Raw genomic sequence first — 7,414 nt, forward strand, 5'->3', positions numbered from 1 at the left:
TTAGTTATGGAGAAATCTAATTTAGCTGCATAGCAGATTCGAACATATTCTGGCCCCTTTATTACTACTCCCGCTCCTGCTCCTTCCTCTGAAGAGGCTCCATCCGTATGCATTATCCATTCCTCTTTTTTGACTTTTGGCGAGTTTGTGAATTCCTCTGTGAATTCGTTAACGAAATCCACCAAAACTTGGCTTTTCAACGCCACCCTTCCCTCGTACCGGATGTCAAACTCGCCTAGCCGTATGGACCATTCTATCAACCTGCCAGACGTTTCTGGTCGCTGCAATACTTTTCTCATCGGTATACCTGTTCGCACTATGATGGTGTGTGCTTGAAAATACGGATGCAGGCGGATGGAAGTGACTACTACCGCCAATGCCATTTTGTCTAGCTTTGAATATCTTGTCTCAGCATCTTTCAACACCTTGCTTACATAATATATATGATATTGCTGTCCTTCTTCTTCCCTGATTATGACTGTGCATATCGCTTTTTATGTGACTGAGACGTATAAATAAAGGTCCTCACCTTTAGTTGGTCTACTCATCAGTGGCGGTTCAGACAAGAACTCCTTAATTCATTCGAAGGCTTGTTGGCAATCGTCATTCCAATCGAAGGATTTTTGCTTTTTGATCACTTCATAGAAGGGGAGACATCGTCTAGCAGAGCTGGATATGAATCTTCCCAAAGCAATGATCCGCCCGTTCAGGTGCTGCACCTCTCGAAGGTTCTTTAGCGGCTTCATTTCTAATACCGCCTTTACTTTTTCAGGGTTGGCCGTGACTCCTTGGCGATTAATGATATAGCCCAGAAATTTACCAGATGTGGCACCAAACGTATATTTTTCCGGGTTAAGCTTAATATTATGAATTTTTAACACATCGAGTACCTCTTTTATATCCGCCGCATGTTCCTTCATGGTTTTGCTTTTGATGATCATGTCATCAACGTATATGGAGAAGTTATCTCCCTTTTTGTCCTCGAAAATCTTGTTCATCATGCGTAGATATGTGTAGCGGGGATAGCTCAGTTGGGAGAGCGTCAGACTGAAGATCTGAAGGTCAGGTGTTCGATCCACCTTCACCGCACCAATTGATATTGTGTAGATTTAGCAACACCGTAAAGCGTCCCTGTGAGGCGCCGTTGGGATCGGCCGGGGGCACTCCGATGCTAAAGTCAGTAAATTACTTTAAGAGAATAAACTATAATGACAAAGCAAAGCCAAGAAGAGTGTGTAAGTGTACCTCTGTTGTCATGTTATAAGGGTATTTATACAGGTTTGAGTGATAACTGTAATAACCTTCTCTTAATGCCCTTTCAATGAAGAGTAATGCTCTTTTAATGTAGTTTAACTCCATCCTCTAACCTTCGAGCTTTGGCAGGTTTTGAGATATCATTAATGTTAGTTTAATGATAGTAAGTTACGCCGTATAATCATCTGTTTCTTCCAGAGGCGGATCGCCATATGAGGCGGATCCCTTCTTGCCCCTATTTGGGCGGATTTTTGTAAGAATCCATGGCACGACATCGTATTTCCAACTATGAGTTGCATGGCGAATCATAAGTGGAACTCTATGAGACGACACCGTATTTCCCATTATGTGCTGTGTGGCGGATCGTAAGAAGGACTTTATGAGACGACACCGTATTTCTATCTGTACGCCATATACATCTTGGAAGCGGGCTTTGATCTTGCCTTTTTCCCTTTAAGCCCTCTTCATGAGGGAATATCTTCGGTTTAGTCCTCCATATGTCATGGCGGGTGTTATCAATCCTCCAAGAAGTTTCGTAGCCACTCGGCTTCTTCTCCTGCTTTATCTAAAGCTACAAACTCAGACTCCATAGTGGATCTTGTTATAATTGTTTGCCTTGAGGATTTCCAGGATACTACTCCTCTTGCTAGAGTAAACACATATCCACTTGTGCCTTTGGAATCTTTTATATCAGATATCTAACTTGCATCAGAGAATCCTTCTAACACAGCAGGTTCTCTCGTATAGTGCAATCCATAATCACAAGTATATCTTAAATACCTAAGTATTCTTACAATGGCTTTCCAGTGGATTTCCCCTGGATTACTCGTGTATCTACTTAAACCGCTGACACTAAAAGCAATATCAGGCCTTGTACAACTCATGAGATACATTAGACTGTCTATAACTCTTGCGTATTCTACTTGGTCAACGCTTTCACCTTTATTTTTGCATAAATGTTGGCTAGTGTCGATTGGAGTTCTGGTGATACTAGAATCATTCTTACTAAACTTGCCAAGAATCTTATCGACATAGTGTGACTGAGTCAAGATGATACCGTTAGGTGAACGTTTGATTTGGATGCCCAAAATCACATCTGCAAGCCCCATATCTTTCATATCAAACCGTGAGTTTAACATGTCCTTGGTACTCTTCACCATCTTGTCATTACTTCCAACAATAAGTATGTCATCAACATACAAACACAAAATGATATATCCTTCATTTGTAGTTTTGACATAAATACATTTGTCACACTTGTTTATTTGATAGCTGTCTGTCATCATGACATCATCAGACTTCTTATGCCATTGTTTTGGTGCTTTCTTTAATCCATATAAAGACTTCACCAATTTATAGACTTTTCTTTCTTGACATGGAGCTACACAACCTTCAGGTTGTTCTATGTAGATCTCTTCATCAAGATCTCCATTCAAGAAAGCTGTCTTAACATCCATCTGATGTATTTTAAGGTTCCGCAAAGCGGCGATTGAAAGTATCATCCTAATAGATGTTATACTAGACACGGGAGAGTACGTGTCAAAGTAGTTAAGACCTTCTTTTTGTTTATAACCTTTTATAACCAATCTGGCCTTATACTTATCAATTGTTCGATCTGCTTTCATTTTCCGTTTGAAAATCCATCTAGAGCTTAGTGGTTTCGTTCCCGGAGGGAGGTCTACTAATTCCCATGTATGGTTTTTCAAGATGGAGTCAATTTCACTCCTTATAGCCTCTTTCCATAAAAGGCTTTCTGTTGAGCTTACAACTGCCTTGTAGGTCTGAGGCTCCGCCTCTACCATATAGGTTAGAAAATCTAGGCCAAATGATTTTTCTACCCTAGCTCTCTTACTCCTTCTAGGCTCATCATCTTCCTTAATTTCAACATAAGTTTCTTATTGAGGGTCTGGACTGTTTTCATCAACAGTTTCTAAAGCCCGTTTGGGTCTCAAACCATCTCCTTTTTCCTTACAAGGAAATATATTTTCAAAGAATGATGCATTCTTTGATTCCATGATGGTGTTCTTATAAATTTCAGGATTTTTAGATTCATGCACAAGAAATTTGTATGCATTACTGTGAAGCGCATAGCCAATGAAAATACAATCCACCGTCTTTGGACCTATTTTCATTCTTTTTGGCAATGGAGCCATTATTTTAGCAAGACACCCCTACACTTTCAAGTAATTATAGGTAGGTTTTCTTCCCTTCCATAATTTATATAGAGTCTTGTCTAATTTCTTGCGGGGCACTCTATTTAAAAGGTGATTTGCCGATAAAATAGCTTCCCCCCACATGTTCTGTGGCAACCCAGAACTGTTTAGCATTGCGTTCATCATTCCATTTAAGGTACGATTTTTATGCTCCGCCACTCCATTAGACTGAGGAAAGTATGGTGGTGTTACCTCGTGAATAATTTTATGTTGGGAGCAAAATTCGCCAAATGGTTCAACATATTCACCACCACGATCGCTTATAACCACTTTAATCTTTTTATTAAGTTGATTTTCCACCTCTTGTTTATAGAGAATAAATTTCTCTATTGCCTCGTCTTTGCTTTTAAGCAAATATACATAACAATATTTGGTACTGTCATCAATGAAAGTAATAAAGTATTTATTACCTCCTCTAGTTTGAAAAAACTTTAAGTCACAAATATCATTATGTATTAGATCAAGCGGTTTTGTTTTTCTTTCCACTGAATGGAACGAAGATTTTGTTAATTTTGACTCTACACAAATTTCACATTTATGTTTATAATCAATTGGGAATGAAGGGATATGATCTAAATTAATTAATCTACGCATCGCATTAGAATTAACATGTCCAAGTCTACCATACTATAAATTAAATGACTCAATGATATAAATGGAAGAAACAACATTCTTATTAGTTCATTGAACTTGGATTACAAGAAATTGCATTAAATTTCCACATCCCATTAGATACATATCCTTTTCCCATATACATTCCCCCTTTAGTCAAAGTAAACTTTTCGGCTTCGAAGACCATCCTAAAGCCGTGTGTACTAAGGATGCTTCCTAAAACCAAGTTCTTCCGAATCTCTGGAACATACAAGACATTCTGCAGCTTCACTTCCTTCCCAGAAGTCATCTTTAAAATTACAGTCCCAATCCCCTTAATCTTAGAGGTAGCAGAATTTCCCATAAAGAGCTTTTCTCTAGTCTGAGGAGTGAGTTTAACAAAAGACTCTTTGTCACAACAAACATGACGTGTGGCACCAGTATCTAGCCACCATTCCATTGGGTTGGAATCAATCATGTTGACTTCCGACACCACACCACAACACATAAATTAATGTCTGATACATCTTGTTCTATGGTTTCCATTACATGTGCTTCATTTAGCCTAACCCTCTTTGGTAGCTTGCAATTAGATGACATGTGACCCCTTCTATTACAATTGTATCATTTTCCACTGAATTTGGTATTTTTGGATATGCCACCTTTAGGACCCCATTTCGGTTTCTTGCCTTTGCCTTTCTTGGAGTTCTCATTCGTCTCCACCATATTTGCCTTAGCCACAGACTAACTAGCAATATTGGAGACTTTCTTCTTTGTGCCTTTATTGTCCTCCTCAATTCAGAGTTGGATAATAAGTTCCTCAACTGTCATTTCCTTTCGCTTATGCTTAAGGTAATTTTTGAAATCCTTCCATCTAGGCGGCAATTTTTCTATTATTGCTGCCACTTGGAACGATTCAGAAATTGACATACGTTCGACATGGATTTCATGGATAATTAGTTGTAAATCTTACACTTGACTTACAACTTTCTTGGAATCTACCATGTTATAATTCAAAAATTGCCCAACTATGAATTTCTTAGCCCCAACATCCTTTGATTTATATTTATGGTTCAGAGATTCCCATAATTCCTTTACCGTTTGCTTGACTTGGTAAACACTGTAAAGTGCATCAGTCAAGCCGTTTAAAATATACTTACGGCAAAGGAAGTCAGAATGCTTCCATGCTTCCATTGCATTAAAGGCAATAGCAACATCTACCTCATCCTCTCTGATTACAGGAGGATCATCCTTTAAACATTTAGCCAAATTAAGCATAGTAAGGTAAACTAATATTTTTTGTTGCCACGTTTTAAAATTCACACTTGTGAATTTTTCAGGACGTTCACTGTGGCTGACAGAAGTTGGCACAGATAATGGCAGGCGAGTAGGCTGTGGAATCTCCGTGTTCTGATTCACGTTAGAACCGGATACGTTTGTGTTCTCAATCTCAACCATTTTTTTTCATGCAACTTCAAACAGATTAAGTTATAAACAAAACAATAATCTGTTTCAAGCAATCAAAAAAAAATTAAACAGATATAATTCGTTTTACTATATCCTGATATAGAACTTATTTTACACCAAATATTTGAAAAAATATTACTGACATTCACGAGATATTATATATTAATCTATTCCAAAAAAATACTTAACATCATTTGTTAAATTAAAAAAATGTGTCATAACTCAAAAACAAAAAATAGCACTAAAAAAGTTCAAAAAAATAATAATATGAGATTAACCGCACATCTTCTTTCAATAAATGGTTATATATCATCAGCAGCTCTACTACATTAAACACATAGAAAAAATGAATTCATAATACACATAAAAATATGAAGCTGTTTTTGATATTTCTATATTTACATATCCTCAGTCATGGTCTCTCTGAGAAAAAAAAAATAGAAATCACTTCACCAGTTCACATTCGTGACACTAACATGGAAATCTTTTCTGTGTATTTTTTTAAACACAAAACGAGCTTATATTACACCCAATTAAGATAAAAAAAACATATATTGGTTTGTCTTTTGGAAAAATCAAAACACATTAAATCTGTTTTAAGAATGTTAGAAAAGATTAAGCAAAAAACAAACAAACACAGAAAGAAAACATGAACACTAAGCATGAATAGTAAATAAGAAATTAAAAGGAAAGAGTTTAGACAAATCTGAGGCCTGTATTAGCAATTTCCTTAAGACAGATACTGTCGCTATTGACAACCGTCTCTTAGGATACAATAGATTACGCAAGCGAACTCTTACCAAGTGTATAATAGTTATCATCGGAGTAGAACAAAACAACACGTACAGAGAGCATAAATATTTCAGAGAGTAATTTTTCAAAGTATGTAAAACTGAGAGCTCCATCATGTATATATAGAACTTGAATGGACATGTCTGTTCTCGAATGAACACGACTATTCATGAACGAATATGACTATTCATGAACTGACACGACTAATCATGAACGAACACAATTGTTCATGAACAAGGATGACTATTGGAATTTATACTAATTCCATTTATATATATAAAATTTCAAACAAACTTAACATTTTAAGTTAAACATTATCAACTAATCTATATCTATCTATACCGTATATAATAGCGGGAGCAGAAAGAATTTGTAAGATGTGTTTTAAAAGCCTTTTCGTTTAGTTGGCATCATATGAGAGAATATACAAGTTTAAATTATCTATATTAATAGTAATTAAGAAATTGAAATATCATAAATACTATTTTAGTTTTATCGTAAAAATAAATTCATTAATTACACCGTATATACAAATTCCATCAAACAGTTTCATTAATTGAAAACCTTTAATTATAAATAACATCTCATGTTTCATATGGCAATTGAAATATCCATTCTCTGAATCTCTCAGAACTATTTTTCATTATTAATTACTAATTCACCTTTTTGTGTTACTCTTCATTCTCCAACTCTTCGTTTCTTCATCATTTGATGAAATTTTTTATGAATTCAAGGAAGTTCTATTAAAAGATGCAATTTACTTATTTCATGTTCCTAATCAATCTTCTTCTTCTTGAAAACCGTAAGGTAGCTGCTACCGGTGGGTGATTATATTTAGTTGATTACATACAAAATAAGATGATGAAGTGGTATATTTCTAGCCGACAGTAGTGGCAATGGAAGCAGAGGAGGAGAATAACACACTTTTGCTATTGAGGATCAGTCTTATTTTTCTTCTCCTGCATTAACTTTATTCTGATGAATTTGTATTTATGATTTTCTAATTCTTGGGTGATTGATTATGTTTGTACATTGTTACAATTTTGGATTTGTTGGATCATTTTTTGTTTGTCATTTTTCTTTTTCGAATCAAATAA

General features: G+C 35.9%; 1 non-coding gene across 1 annotated transcript; it reads left to right on the forward strand.

The window, feature by feature from the left end:
- The first annotated feature begins 1,016 nt into the window (after positions 1-1,016).
- On the forward strand, positions 1,017-1,089 carry TRNAF-GAA (transfer RNA phenylalanine (anticodon GAA)). The gene has a single exon. It is a non-coding gene; the product is annotated as a tRNA-Phe (tRNA).
- The last annotated feature ends 6,325 nt before the right edge of the window (positions 1,090-7,414 follow it).

The sequence above is a fragment of the Euphorbia lathyris genome, chromosome 1, assembly GCF_963576675.1.
Source record: "Euphorbia lathyris chromosome 1, ddEupLath1.1, whole genome shotgun sequence".
NCBI classification, from domain to species: Eukaryota; Viridiplantae; Streptophyta; class Magnoliopsida; order Malpighiales; family Euphorbiaceae; genus Euphorbia; species Euphorbia lathyris.